Below are 15,673 nucleotides of genomic sequence, written 5' to 3' on the forward strand. Positions count from 1 at the left end.
AAATCAATATTCACAACATTTCAATGGTTTGAAATGAGCAGTGTTTGAAACAGACTGTGGTATATCCATAGAGTTGAATGGTACATTGTAATAAAAATGAAAGAAAATATATAAAAAAGAGCAGATATTCTCATAAACCGTATATTCATAACTCCAGGACAGACAATGTTAAGCTATGGTGGTAGAATTCAGAACAGTGGTTCTCTTGTGAGGTCAGAGAAAGGGATTGATTGGAAAGTGATTAAAAGGCCGTGTTCTGGGTGATCAGAATGTTCTATAACTTGATCAGGTTGGTGGTTGCTTAATGAGCTGTTTACTTACATTTGTTATAAGCAAATTACACCTCAATCAGACAAGAAAACAAGTGAGAAGTTTGCCTGCTTTACCCCCTGGTGATCTGAAGATTGGAGAGTTACTGTTCCTCTTTACATTTTGTGAGATAAGCAGTGAAGGCTAAGAAGGCATCTAGTACTTACAGGCGTCGTTACAGGACATTAAAATATTTTATCATGATTTCTAGGGGATGAAATATTAAATTTGAACATTTTCAAATGCTTAACCCTCAAAATAGATCATCTATAAGAAAAGAAATGTTAAAAGACAGATCTCATGAAGACCTGAACTTACTTAACTATAACAGTTTTATGAGATGTGTGTGAATGTTCTTCCTATGAAAGGTGAGCTATATTATTCTGACCATAAATGAAAAAGATCACAGAGAAACTCTATCTAGTCAATTTTGTTTTTTTTAAAATTTTGTCTTATATTAAGTGTACATCAGAGTTTTGTTTTGTTTTCCTTTTTCGGACAAAAGCAAGAAGAAATGAAGGCAAACTGTATCAGCGTAGTGACTGGTCTGTTATTAAAAGAGTTTTGTTCAATATAGATCCACATAATCTCTGCAACCTAGACAATGAAATATATTATACTGTAACTAACTTACAAAAGTTAAAATAAGCACAGCTAATGGGGCGCCTGGGTGGCTCAGTTGGTTAAATGTCCGACTTTGGCTTAGGTCATGATCTCGTGTTCTCGAGTTTGAGCCCCATGTCAGGCTCTGTGCTGACAGCTCAGAGCCTGGAGCCTACTTCAGATTATGTGTCTCCCTCTCTCTCTCTACCCCTCCCCTGCTCGTGCTCTCTCTCACTTTCAAAAATAAATAATAAAACATAAAAAAAAAAAAATAAACACAGCTAAGGATCAGTTGTATTGCGTATTTCCCCCCATATAGTTGGTTATTAATTAATGATGGCAAATCCCCTCTTACTATGGTTTTTCTTTTATGTCATGATGATGACACTAAACACAACCAGAACATTATGAGGTGCTGCAAAATGGATAGTATGCCAGGCTATAGGGTAATTTGAAGATTTACAACATCCCTTAGCAATACCTATCCATTAAGGTGAAGGAGAATATAGAACTATGGAGATTAAAGAGTATTTCACTTGTTAAATATATGGATTCTAAAATCAGGCTGGGACACTGTTTAAAGGTTTATTGGAAAAACATATATTTGCTTAAGTGTAAGGAACCTTGAGAGAGGTAGGTAATTAATTTGTACCAACTTTTTATTCAATTTAACTGTACCCATTACATGACTAAAAAAGTGGAAGAAAGGATTTCAGGTTGTTTTGTTTATTGACAAAAAATACAAATAAGGGATTTTTTATTTACTTGCTCATTAAATGTATGTTACTCTTTCATATTATATTGATATTTAGAATATGACTGTATTAAAGTTTTTGTAATCTGTTCTTGGACTGCATGAATTTGTTTTATTACCAATATCCTTGGGTTTAGTCCAAAAGAGCAAAGTCTTATAAAGAATGCATTTCAGTGAAGAATAACTATGGCTATCATCCTTTAAAAGTTTCAAATGTAAATGAAACAAATTGTTTTATCCCTGTAGGTGACTTATAGTACTTACTGACATTTTAGCAATATCAGGGCTCATTTTGATTTTTTTTTATGTACAGGAAAATAATCTTATTCATTAGACTTTATAACATTCCAGAATACCAGAGGAACTTTGGTAACAGAATAGACTTCATTTTAACAGATTTTCTATTCATACTCAAATTAGGTTATACTTGTCTGTTTTGCTGCCACATTGGATAGAATCTGTCTCCACTAGCAAGCAACTGAATGGGTTTAATGTTTGATTTTTAAAGCATCGCCAGCTAATTTTGAGAAATAATGCATTATATTTTGAAAGTATTTTTTCTCTGCATGCACTATTCCATTTCCCTTCTAAATCCTGTTATATTTTCCTTTCAGATAAAAAGATTTAGAGAAACTTAGAATTAGCTATAGTAGAGGAGTAGAGTGAGTTTTTTGTATGATAACATTTAAAATACAAGAAATTTCTCTGATTACAGTACATCACTACTTTAGGGATTAAACACAAAAAAAGAACTTATAAACAAATTAGTATATTTTTGCATACTTAGGTTTTCTCTGTGTTCACTGTATCTTACAAACACAAAAGTAGGAATTATTCCCTCAAGCTACAAAGCTGAAAGGAATTTTTAATATGAACCTTATAGTAAGAGAAATAGTGGTGTTTTGTCAAGTATGCTTCTAGCCTCATACTTCATTCATTCCTTAAATTATTTTACATATACATTCTCTTAAGACATATGGGCAGTAAATATGATTCAATTTGATAGGTAAGGACTGTTTTTCACTGCGATGCAAGAAAATTGTCATTGACAGTAATTAGGTAAAGAGTTTTCCAAATTATATACCAATTAATGTATTTGAATGTTTAGAATAATGCTTGACACATAGCATTCATGGAGCACAGGTATTTTAAAATATGACTTCAAGCTATAATCTATCAAGAGGTACCTTTAGTAATTGTTATTTTTTAAATTTCTTGTTTAAATGAACATCAAAAAATTTATTTGAATATAGCTTTTTTATTGGTGAATATATTGTAGCTTTACACGTGACATAATTTGTAGGCTATCTGCTCTCTAGAACCTGCCACTATCTCTCTGTGTTAGATATCATCTGGATATCTTCTTAATACCTTTGAATTTTACATTTGACCCTGCCAACATAATTTAGGCTATGATTAACTACAGTTGGCTCACAGGGCACATCTACCTTTGGAAGCGAAAGTCAGTTGGCATGAAAATGTAATACCAGAAAGAGTTAATTTGCCTTCCTGTGCCCAGTTACTTCTTACTGGGGACATGACTGGGGCTCTGCACTGGAAAACAGTACCAAATAAATACTAAATCAATCAATCTATTGATGAATCAAAACCAACAAGGAATGTTGGCTTCAATTTATCTTCTTGGAAATTGGATTAGAGAACCTATTTCAGAGCCAAAGCAGAGTATGTCACAACAGCCCTAGCAACCAAAATTCTGAGAAAAGACTGTTACACTGACAAAGCATAAATGCATTATCACCCTATCAGTGCAGGGAAGATCACATTATTAATTTTTCTAGTGCTCCAAGTACCTGGCATAGTAAAGTTAACAAATGCTTTCAAGGTCAGACTAAAGACATTTGAGTGTCAGAAATTTAGTTTTCTACACAATATTCTGCTTTCTGACAGCATATAATTTGTTTACAACTGTGAAATATATAAAAAATTTATATTAGAGGTAAATAATACCAGAAGAGTTAAAGGGGTGTTACTTGTTTGATCGATGTTTCAGGTTACTAGCTCAATGTTGCATTTGTGGATCTCTGAAAGAACACCTATAAAGTTTGGCTCAAACAATACATACATTTTTAACTCATCACATTTTACCTACTTTTAACTGTGAGAGAGCTGATGTTTCCCTATAGAACTTGAATTCATTTTCATCCAAAAGAAGAAAAAGCATCCTGGAAAATTCAATGTCATGCTAATTAACTAATGAACTAGATTCATTAATTGTTTTTCACCTTTGGAGAACATGAGGGATCCATTGATATAGTATATCACTTTAAACTTGCAGTAGCATAAAATATATTTTAAAAAGTAACTACCAAAGAGTAGAGCAATAGGGAATGCTAAAGAGACATTAAAGTAGTAATATCTTAATAGATCAAGTTCATGTGGAAAAGATTATTTATATATACAATCAGGTCTATTTAAAGGAGGGGAAGGGGCGCCTGGGTGGCGCAGTCGGTTAAGCGTCCGACTTCAGCCAGGTCACGATCTCGCGGTCCGTGAGTTTGAGCCCCGCGTCAGGCTCTGGGCTGATGGCTCGGAGCCTGGAGCCTGTTTCCGATTCTGTGTCTCCCTCTCTCTCTGCCCCTCCCCCGTTCATGCTCTGTCTCTCTCTGTCCCAAAAATAAATAAAAAATGTTGAAAAAAAAAAAATAAAAAGGAGGGGAAAAAAGTGGGGTGTGTGTGTGTGTGTGTGTGTGTGTGTGCACGTGTACATACAAACTAAGGGAAACAGGCACACATTTTTTTGCAGCTGTGTGACAAAATTATACCCGGTGCAGTGTCTAGCTCAAGCAGAGGGATATAAAGGCAACCCTAGAAAATGTTCTTTCTTGCACTGCTATCTACATATGTCTGCTACTTTGTCAGAATTCACTCTTCCCCTTTCTAGGACTAACACCTTTCTGCGTTTTCTTTTTCTTTTTTTTTAATTTCCATCCCACAGTCTCCAAGTGTTTAATATGTTCATTGATGTATTGCCTGCATTTTCAAACCATCTCTTTTGAGTATTTCAGGTATTGGCAGGTAGGTTTTGAAATCTGGGGTTTTAAATGGAGCTCAGAATCACATGAATTCATTTTATGAGAAATAGCTCTAACCTAGAACTTAGATAAAATTTGTTTCTTTTCCATCATCTTTCAGTGAAGAGAATGAACAACTTGCTCTTTGTCCTTATCAAATACCAATATACTTCTCTGGGAGAGTAAGCTTAATGTTTGATCTTTGACTCTCTTAGATTGAGGAGTATAATGTGCCCAAGGTTAAGCTATGATCTGGACAGCTCTCCATTTATCACAGATACATCTGGATCATTTCTCCTTTGTTTTCCCAAATCATTTTCTTGCAAAGCATATTTATTTTTCTGATATGAGACATGGATGTATATTTCAGGTTTTAAAATATTTGAAAATAATTAGTTTACTAATATTATCTAACTTGCAGAATGTCTTTTATATTTTACTTCTACATATATCTAATGAAGTTTTACTTATTCAGCACATTCTTAGATCAGTGAAATAAATGAAATTCAGTTTTATCATAAACAGCTAACATATATTTATAAATGTAATTTTTAAGTCAATTTTTTTCTAATACTCAGGCAAAATTGTAAAGACATTGATGTTTTTAAAGATACATATCTAAAATTATGATAAACCACAATGTACAAAATATGAAAATTATCTGACATAAATTGTATACTGATAACAAGAGTCCGTGTATTTTCTTGCATTGTGTAATAATAAAATCAGTATTCATCAGGTTCAGCTATTCAAAATAGCAAAATCTATATTCATATTTAAATTAAAAATTCATGAGTTCAAAAAGCATTGTTATCTATTATAAAATAATGAATGAGAAAGCACACGTGATAAATGAATACTTCTTAAATCCCTGATTTTATTGTGGGTACATTCAATAATGCCAAAGGAAAACAAAAATAGTCAGAGATATTTGAGAGAGGATAAAAATCAGAACAAATAAAGACATTCCAAAATTTTATACTTTCATCTCATAAAATAAAATCAAGAAAAAATAATATTTGAAACTCTCAGAAAATATATTAACTACATAAATATTAAACAATTGTTTGAAAATACTTAAATATTTAGGTGGAATAAATGTAGTAGAAGGAAATATTCTTCAATAATTCCAGATAGAACAAACAAATTAAATGATGATGTACATCAATAATATCTGATCAAGACTTCGGTAATTGATATTGTGGCACTTCCAACACAATTATAATGTAGATGAGCACTTCCTAAAAAATAGTTACGCTGCAACTAAGTCTTCTAATCAGAGTTGACAAGAAAAGCATTAATGTTCATCTTGCACAACAGTCATTTTGCTGATGAAAACACTAAGACTAAAACAGTTAAGTATGTTCCAAAAAATGTGATCAAGCAATTGAAGGAGAAAGTTTTCATTTAACCCTATGCCTTTTGATACCGAGGTCAATGCACTGTCTAATTACTAATGCATAGAATGCATGCTTATTAAGCATCAGTTGAGTGTTGAACACTGTGGCAAGTTTAGGAGAACTAGTCGTGAAGTGGATATCCATGTTCTCCTACCTCATTATGCTTCCTCTAGTTTACCTCATCATGTAGGGAGGTAAGCAGGAACTCAAGATATGCTACAATAAGTTACAGCTTAATGAGAGAAGAACAGCATGTTTTCATATCAACTAAGAGTAATATCCAGCCTGATATCAAAGAGAAATGTGGGGTGTTTTAGTGAAGATTGGGACAAAGTGCTGTAAAGTGAGTCCTGCAGTTTTGGCATTAGTCACAAAAGGCAAGCACAACCTATGTTCCTAGCCTGCATACCATCCTGGGTGTAAGAGATAACCCAAAGTTTGAAGAATTTAAGAGTTCAGTTCAGTTTAATAGCTGTCCTTTGCCTTCTTCTCTTTTTCTGAGACAACTTTTCTTAGAAAACTTCAATCCAAGATTGAGGTGAAATAGAGAGGAGAGAAGGAGGGGATAAGAAGAAAGATAACTGACAGAAAGCCCTTCACATGCAGAACTCTAGCACACTTGCCATGTTTCTGGTTGGCTGTTTGTAATTATTTTTCACAACTTGACTTCTTCTGGATCTCCATTTTTTATCTGCCACTCTTTAGAATTTTTCAAAAGAGAGAGAGGTACTCAATTCTGAATCCACTAGGTTTAATAAGATATAGACAAAGTTTTCCAGAGGTTTCTCCAGAAGACCTTCCCATGTGGAGAAACTTGAGTGAGGACACTCCCTTGCCTACTCTCTATAGGAGGGAAAAATGAACCAGACAAATTTTCACTACTGAATTCTCTGCCCAGCACAAGAGATTCTATTTATAAGCTCTTTTATATATTCAAACTGGATGATAAGAAATGGTTTTCTAAACTATTTCTTAGTAGTTTGACAGTTCCTCGGTATGTTAAACATGAAGTTATTATATAGCCCAGATACTCTATTCCAAGTTATGTACCCAAAAGGTAGAAGGCATATGCCCATCCATACAAAAACATATAAATGAATGTTCATAGAAAAATAATAGTCAAAAAGCAGAAACAATCTAAATGTCCATCAATGATGAATGATTAAGCCAACTGCTGGTATATATGTAGAATGGGATATTATTTGGCAGTAAAATGAAATGGAGTAGTGGTACATGTCACAACATGAATGAACCTCAAAAACATTATGTTAAGTGAAAAAGCCAGACAAAAGTGCCACATATTGTATGCTTCTTGAATTTGTGTGAAATGTCAAGAGTAGGTAAATTTCTTAAAAAAAGAAAAAAGTGGAAGGACTGGAAGATGAAAACTGCCAATGGGTTTGGTGTTTCTGTTGGGGAAATGATAATGTTCTAAAATTAGATTGTAGTGATGCTTGCACAACTCTGTAAATATCCTAACAGCCAACTAATTTTACACTTTATTGGCAAACTTGATGGCATGTGAATTATATTTTAATATATTTTTTAAAATTATTACACACTCGTTGTAAGTCCTTCATAAGTCATCTTGCACCTTGTTTGGGATTAGGGGTTACTTTATACCAATTGTTTTAGGTTTGAGAACAATTCCCAAGGTAAAACATTTATTTTAACATACTTACAATTTTGCTCTGTCTTCAGTCACAAGTAACTGAAGACGGTTTATAAGAATACACACAATACAAAGACAACATACATGTTTGATGGAATCAGGGTCAAATATAAAATTAGAAAAGTAATAGGTCAGGAAAAAGAATAACTTTCAGGAATGAAAGCCATAGAGCTCTGTAAAATTTGTATAAAATTTCAAAACCCTAAATATATAAACATTAGTTACAAGGAGTTTACTAAGCATCTCCACCACCAAAACAAGTAGGAAATAGTTTAAAAAATTAAGTTTCTAAATATTAAAACAAGTCTAATTTTCAAGAGATTCAGGACTTTTTTTCCAGTACAGACAACTGAAAAATTTTTCTCCCAAGTGGATTCCACAAGATGCAGACTAATGCAGCTTTAACTTCATTAAAACAATGAGGAAGACAAAAACAAACAAAAAACCCAACTTCCTATTGTTCTTTTTTTTTTTTTATAATAGCCCTTAATGTTAGGTAAAGGTATACCCTGGATTCCATTACAAAAAAATGAGCCCAATAAAGAAATTAAAAGTATTTTGTTCTCTAATTTTCTTGCTTGCTCCATGGTTTCAAGTTTAAATTGGGTAAAAGTAGAAGCATTACATCCAAAGTGGCTAAAACATGTGCCATGTTATTTAAGTGGGTTTTTCATTGAACAGCAGAAAATTTCAAAATCATGACCTCTGAAAAGAATATATTTTGTGTTGCCTTTCATGGAAGAGCCCTGTGGATTGCTAATTAATTAAAAAAAACAGTAGTATAAATGTAAGAAACCCTAAATACATCAACCAGGTTCCCAACAGAAGACCCATTTCACATTTATTTTGGGCAATTTTTAGAAACTTTAGTAAGGAACCACTCATAAAACCCTGGGAGTGTAGGAAAACCACAGTTTTGGAAAAGCAGAAGCAGTTCAGTATTCTGGGAGCTAGAAATTATAGGGTTCTTACCACCTCTAGTTCCTCAGGGGGCAAATACAGGAAGCAATTATCACAATCCAAACAGATCAAGGGAGGGTGGGGGAGGGTGATTTGAAGGGGCTGTGACCTCAGGTCAAGGGAAACTACCAGTTGAGACCATCCCACAATGAGAAAGTTAGGGGAATAAGAACCCAGGCATTATTCTTCTCCCGTGCATTGATTTCCTGCCCCACTGGTTATACCCAACCAGAAGCCAGAGCACAGGGAAGACCATTGATATTTTGAAACACCTTTAGATCAACCTGCTGGGTACCAGTCAGGGTAGAAAATGATTAAAAATGGATTAAAACGTGTATCACTACCCAAAATACATATCTAAAAGGCAGAATACCTAACATACTAGGAAGGTCACCCCTGTTACCAAACTTAGCTTAAATTGTGGGCTCATTTTTATTTGCAGTCTCCATTGTATTTCCTTGAGAAATGTGTATGTTGTACCATCCAAAGACTGTCCTTTGAGTAATCAGTTTTACTACAGAAATTTTTAAAAGACTGAAAGAAACAATATTTAAGGTGACAGTCATCAACAATTGAGCAGCATTGTTACCAGAAAACTGAGTTGGTAGGCTTTAGATGAGAAACTAATGGAATGAAATATTTAGTTTGTAAATGGCAACAGGACATTTAAAATCATTCCAGCATGAAACTACAAATGTTCTCTACCTACTCCCCTAATCTACTATTTTAACCAAATTACTCTGATGGACATTTGGTAAGGTCAGAAGCAGATCTAGAAAGAGGAACTGGAAAGAGTATTATAGTTTGTTATTCACTGTTCTCTTGGAGAACACAGCATAGCCACTTGGCCACTCAAGGGAACCGCTTGGTTCCTCATGAGACAGAGGGAGAATGAATTCTGGCCAACAGCATTTATTGTGGTTTCCATGGGAAGGAATGTTTAGGATTAGCTAGTTACAATTTCTTAAGCCTATGGGCTGTCTCAGATTATCTAATATTTATACCCTTGGGCAGGTTAGGAGTGATGTATGAGTGGAAGACCTGTGAAGAGAGGTAATCAGGATGTGAACCTGGCCTCTAGCCAGGGTCTCAAAATTGGTCAAGATGAGATTTTTTTTCCAAGTTATATCTTCCTACTTCCTAAAACTAAAAGTAAGAGGAAGAAAGAGGAGGAGGAGAAAATTTACACATTCAATAGTAAGACCATCATATCACCTCATTTTCTCTATCAGATAAACCCATTATGGATCCTTTATTGGAATGCTGTTTTATTTATTATTTTTATTATAATGTAATTTTTGATGTCACATAATGATATAAATTGATCACCAAAAATATGTCCCTTTTATTGATACATCAAAATTATCTCTCCCATATCTTATTCCAATATCTTGTTAGAGCCAGTGACTATAATAAGGTAGAAATAATATTCTTACTTCTAATTGTTGAATTGAAATGAATATTTTATCATCAGATATAAAAATAATGATAATAGTTGATTGATTATTGTAGGCCAGGCACTGAGCAGAGTGGTTTACTTATGTTTCTTATGAACTTGTAGGAACTATTTGAGGTGAAATCTGGGGCATAAAATAGTATATTACACAAAACCATTGAATTACAAATAACAGTGAGATTTGAAATAGACCTTCTGCCTTTAGTGCTCATGCACATAAGCCCTTGTGTTAGCTTAAGGAATTATTTATGTTTATAAGCCCATTATAAATACTTTGAAATTCCAAAAGTATAGATATATTTTTCTGATTTTTCACTTACTATGAATATAAGAAACAGTAATGTAGTAATTATGACTAATAATGTAGGTATTTTATGGATATATTGAACTAAAGAAGCAATGGTTATTTCCCACAGAAAACGATCTGCTTCTCAGTTGGTTTACAAAGGCTTGGGCAGAGCAGAGACCACTGTGAGAAGCTTTTAAGCATTCTAATGTATTATTTAAATAATATTATGTCATTTGCATTGTTACATCTTCTGTGACTTTTAAGAAAATAATGGCAATCAAAATATCCAAAAGAAGAAAATAGATGCATATATATGGTCTCTTCACTAAAATGATGACAATTTAATGAAATTAGAGAAGTACACAAGCAAGAGTTTTGTATAAAAGCAGGTGCTCTCCTCATTCCTCATTAATTATAGTTATTTCACGCAAATATTCTAATTCATTTTATAAATATTTTAGAATGGATAGGAGTTTTTCAGAGCAGTTTATATTTGTATGTTGCTTGGAAAGATAAAAGTCATTATTTTGATTTTTTTTTCATGATACAACACACTAAATCCTACCTGGTGGTGTGTAGATGTTTTTAAAAAGTATCCGTGGGTACTTAATCTACAACTAGGGGTATATTTAAATACTTCACAAGTATTGTGCTGTAAGTCTGGCACAGACTGGGCTTTGAAGTACAAGACTACATCTAGCAAATGATTCAGTATATGCCAAGATAATTTTGAGGAAGTAAATCATAACAAGTCATATACTTTCCTACCATCTCTTGTTTCTGTGGTGCCTTTATCTAATGTGATATAAAGATCCATCCCACTTCTGTTCTACTTCTAACTGTTCTCTCTTCTGATTAATGGCATACTTGGATAAAACTACTGACTTGGGAAGGTAGGAGGAAGTGCCACTCTGTATAAAGTATGCAGTCATTTTTGTACAAGTGAGAACATTTTACTCTCCTCACCATAGGCTTTAAAGCTATGAATACTGAAGGCATTTCTGTAATATATGTGCTTCTTAACAGCATCTCGCTTTAGCCATAGTGAACAATTTTCATTCATTTAACTCAGGGAAATTAGTTTATGAAGGATGTGAATGACTTCTTACACACACCAACAAGGACAGAGAGGGGGTAACTAGCAGTTAGTAACAGGAAATGATACAGTTAGGAGGAAAAAATGAGTGATGTATATGAGGATGACAACTTTCCTCATCCTTTGACAAATATTCAAAAGGCTTGCTGTGTTTTATATTAGTGTCTATCTAATGGGATTTAAAATACTTAATGATTCATAACCATTTTGCCTTACTTTGTAAAGCACCTCTGCATAAAGTATCACAAATAATCCTCACAATTATTCTAGGTACCCCTATATTTTATAAACAAAGATGTTTAAGTCATTAGGTAGATATCCATAAGTTATGCCCAATATTTCATATACTGGGTTGAGGGTTTCCTTCCCTGACCTATTCTCATTTTAAAACACTCAATGGAATAAACTATAAGTGGGTATGAATTACTTTACCAATCCTTGAATATCATAACCTTTCAAAAATATCTCTTCCATTTGAGAAAGAATTAATCAGAATGAGCATGAAAATAAAATCCCTGAGGCTGAAGTCTCATACGAGGATAAGTGGACCTTCACTGCCTGATTTTGTAAAGATTCTCCCAATTCTTTGGTCCAACACTAGCAGAGCCGTTCTTTAATAGGTCAGTAGCATTTGTGTATATGTGGAGGCAGTACTTGAGGTCACATATCACATACTCTATTTGTTCAAGAACTCAGGTAATCCTTGTTTCATTTGACATGGCATACTCTAGCACAGAGTAGCTTCTTTCCAGAAGACATAGCTGCTGAAATACATTGTTGATGATAAATAATGTTTTCTTTGAGTGTATATACATGGGAGAATAAAAATAACTTTGGATTATTGGCCTTCTAAGACGTTCGTGAAACTGATTATTCTAGATTTCTAATTGTTGCCATTATTTGGAAATGTATCCAATTTTATTTGTATTTTATCATTGGTTTAATTATTTTGTAAGTAATTTTTAGTTTTTCTTTGGAAGTTCAGAAGAATTTTCTATATTTATGTTGTATTGCCTGAATATTTCTTCATCTGTAATTACGTTAGGCAGGCCCATTTCTTCATCTGTAATTTAGTTAAGCAGGCCATGTAGTCTGAAGCTCTATTTTCTGAAATGGGATGTATATTTACCTCTAGACTTCTTTCCAGTATATATAATTCCTTTGCCTGTCACCAAGGAATTGTGCCAACCTCTTGGTAGATACGACATCTTCACCTGAGCAAGTCATTACACACCTACATCCACACACATGCTCAGACACACAGAGACAGACTGATAGATAAATTGATCTAGACTTTTGAGATCACTATGTGATAAAATATATATTTTACTTTATAGTAACGATTCTCTCATGATTGACTTTTTATTTTATTTGTTTATTTGTTAGTGTGTGTGTGTGTGTGTGTGTGTGTGTGTGTATGTTCATGAATGCAAAGTAATACATTTGTTTTGCTTTTACAAATACTGAAATTTTTACCTAAAGTAATGTCCAGTTTTGTTTATATCTTTTAGTCCAAAACCAGCAATATTTCTGAGTCAAGTGATTAAAAGGTGTGATAAACCTGATTCATCAGTTTTCCAAAGCACATTGATATATTTTCTGGCAAATATATCTAGATATATTCCTCTCCAGACACACTGCACATACTTGAACTTAACAACTCCTTGATAGCACTGAATAGCAACATCTTAATGTTTTCCCAAATTGATAATCAACAAATGTACTTAAATTTCTATTTTTATTTAATAATTTTCTGGTGAAGTTGAAAATTCATATATTTTGAAGTATCCATGCATTAAGTCCTACATAAAATAAAATGTTTATATGTATGCTATTTAACTCATATAATTTTAAAGATAACTCATAAGTTCTATTATGCAAAGAGAAACATTCACTGAGATGGGTATTCACAATTCATATTTATTTCTGTGTTGTAAGAATCCTGTCAAACATAGAATATATTCCTTTAGCTCCCAACATTTTCTTACCATGTATGTAGTAGGTCAGGAAGAGAATAATTGAAATATGCAGCTACCTACCATCTTGAAATAATTTATAGGCCCTTCTAATACTTTTGGAATGGAAAGTATCAGAAGTAAAGGCTCTCAAATTATATGAATGGATAGTTTTTAAGTGTAAATGACCACCAGTAGTACATTTTTGTATCTTACATTTTATTAATATTTTCAGTACCAACATTTTCTCTCTCCTCTTCATTTTCTGAATGGTCACAGGTTTTAAAAACATTTCTAGACCCTTTTGTGATCCACTTGCTACGTGAATGGAAGCTTGAAAGAATTGCTGCTATGACCACCCAAGCTTCTTTCAAATTTCTGAGGACCAGCCTTCCTGTGTAATTCAGTGTTTGATATTCAGATTGTTCTATTCCTACACGACAACACTTTGATCGCTTTCAGAAAAACTGGTAAGTATAACTGACAAAAAAGTATGTATTGTCTTAATATTTATGTGTATGCTTAAAAATGGTTTTTCTGAAAATAAATGTTAACTCTCTAGCCCTTAATATTTATGCACTTTAAACATGGATTTTAAATTATTTCCTTATGTAACATCTTTATTTCAGATTTTAAAAGTTCTGGGAAGAAGAGAGGCAAAAATAACTAATAATCTTATTTTAGAAATTACAGTGGAATTTGATGGCATATCAGATTTAATCTTTTTTTTCTTTTTTTTTTGTTTCAAGTTTTTAGTTAAATTCAGGATAGTTAACATATAGTGTAGTATTGGTTTCAGTGGTAGAATTTAGTGATTTATCACTTACATATAATACCCAATGCTCATCACAGCAAGTGCCCTCCTTAATACCCATCACTCATTTAGCCCATCCTCAGATATAATCATATATTAGCCCCTCTATAAGAGATGTATTAAATACTGGCATATGACAATGACATTAATGGATATAATGTGAAATCCATTTTTTGTGGTATTTATTGTTCAGAGAATATCTATATCTATTATATTATGCTTTTTAAAGTAAATTGTGAGCTTATGTTACACATCTGTACATTTTTAGAGACTTGTTTTTAGGGAAATTGGAACTCCCTCCAATCACACAATGTGAGATCTCAGCTGCTTTTAAAGGCAATCAAGATGGGTGCCTGGGTGGCTTAGTTAAGCAACTGACCTCAGCTCAGGTCATGATCTCACAGTTCATGGGTCCAGGCCCCACATCAGGCTCTGTGCTGACAGCTTGGAGCCTGGAGCCTGCTTTGGATTCTGTGTCTCCCTCTCTCTGCCCCTCCCCAACATGGGCCCTGTCTCTCTCTCTCTCTCTCTCTCAAAAATAAATAAAATGTAAGAAAAAAATTTTTAAATAAAAAAAAAATTAAAAAAATAAAGGCAATCAAGAAACTTATATGGTATCATGATGTTAATCAGTAATGAACTTTTTATGTAGAGCACTAATTATTTGTCTTACAAAATAAATTTATGGGAGCAAACACATCAATAATTTTGATAGTTAAAATAATAATTAGCTGTTATTACTCTTGCTGATTGGATGGTAATCACAATAAATGAGTCCTCAAATTTTGATTTTCCTAACAAAATAGAATCCATATAATTTTCTCTGTCATAGAAATTGATATATCAAGTCTTGGATAAATAATGAGGTATCTCATTTACCAACTGCAACAGCCTCTGTTCGTAAAAGATCACAACAGTGTCTTTCTGTTCACATAGTCTTCTGAAATGTGAACTTGTCTCTCTCTCATCAAGAAGTGGAGTAGTGTGTATCACTCCCTGAATCTGACCAATAAGATAAGGCAGAAGTAATGATGTTGGACCAGTAGTGAGCTCAGTCTTTAAATGGCCTAGTAATTTGCATATTCTACAAACCCTATAGGAAGTGCAATTATCTTGACACAGACATTCCATTAAGAAAAAAATAAAAAGTAAAAACAAAACAAACAAACAAAAGCCCAAATTTGGAAATGAGATGAAATACAAAGGAAGAGAACAAAAGTACTAAATGTGTAAGAAATGGATCCACCAGTTCCAGGCACTCCATTTTCTGCCATCTGGACAGGAACGACTAACTGGTCCTTCCACAAAATCATGAACAAATGATTTTTTTTTA

General features: G+C 33.2%; 1 long non-coding RNA gene across 1 annotated transcript in view; it reads left to right on the forward strand.

Moving 5' to 3' along the window:
• Positions 1-273: 273 nt before the first annotated feature.
• The window catches only part of LOC131483710 (uncharacterized), a 189,060-nt gene continuing 173,660 nt past the window's right edge, over positions 274-15,673 (forward strand). Inside the window, exons 1-2 of the long non-coding RNA XR_009247885.1 lie at positions 274-677; positions 13,806-13,996. This is a non-coding gene — a long non-coding RNA (uncharacterized LOC131483710). The remainder of the gene's footprint in view (positions 678-13,805; positions 13,997-15,673) is intronic.

Source organism: Neofelis nebulosa, chromosome 1 (assembly GCF_028018385.1).
Source record: "Neofelis nebulosa isolate mNeoNeb1 chromosome 1, mNeoNeb1.pri, whole genome shotgun sequence".
In the NCBI taxonomy this organism is placed as follows: domain Eukaryota; kingdom Metazoa; phylum Chordata; class Mammalia; order Carnivora; family Felidae; genus Neofelis; species Neofelis nebulosa.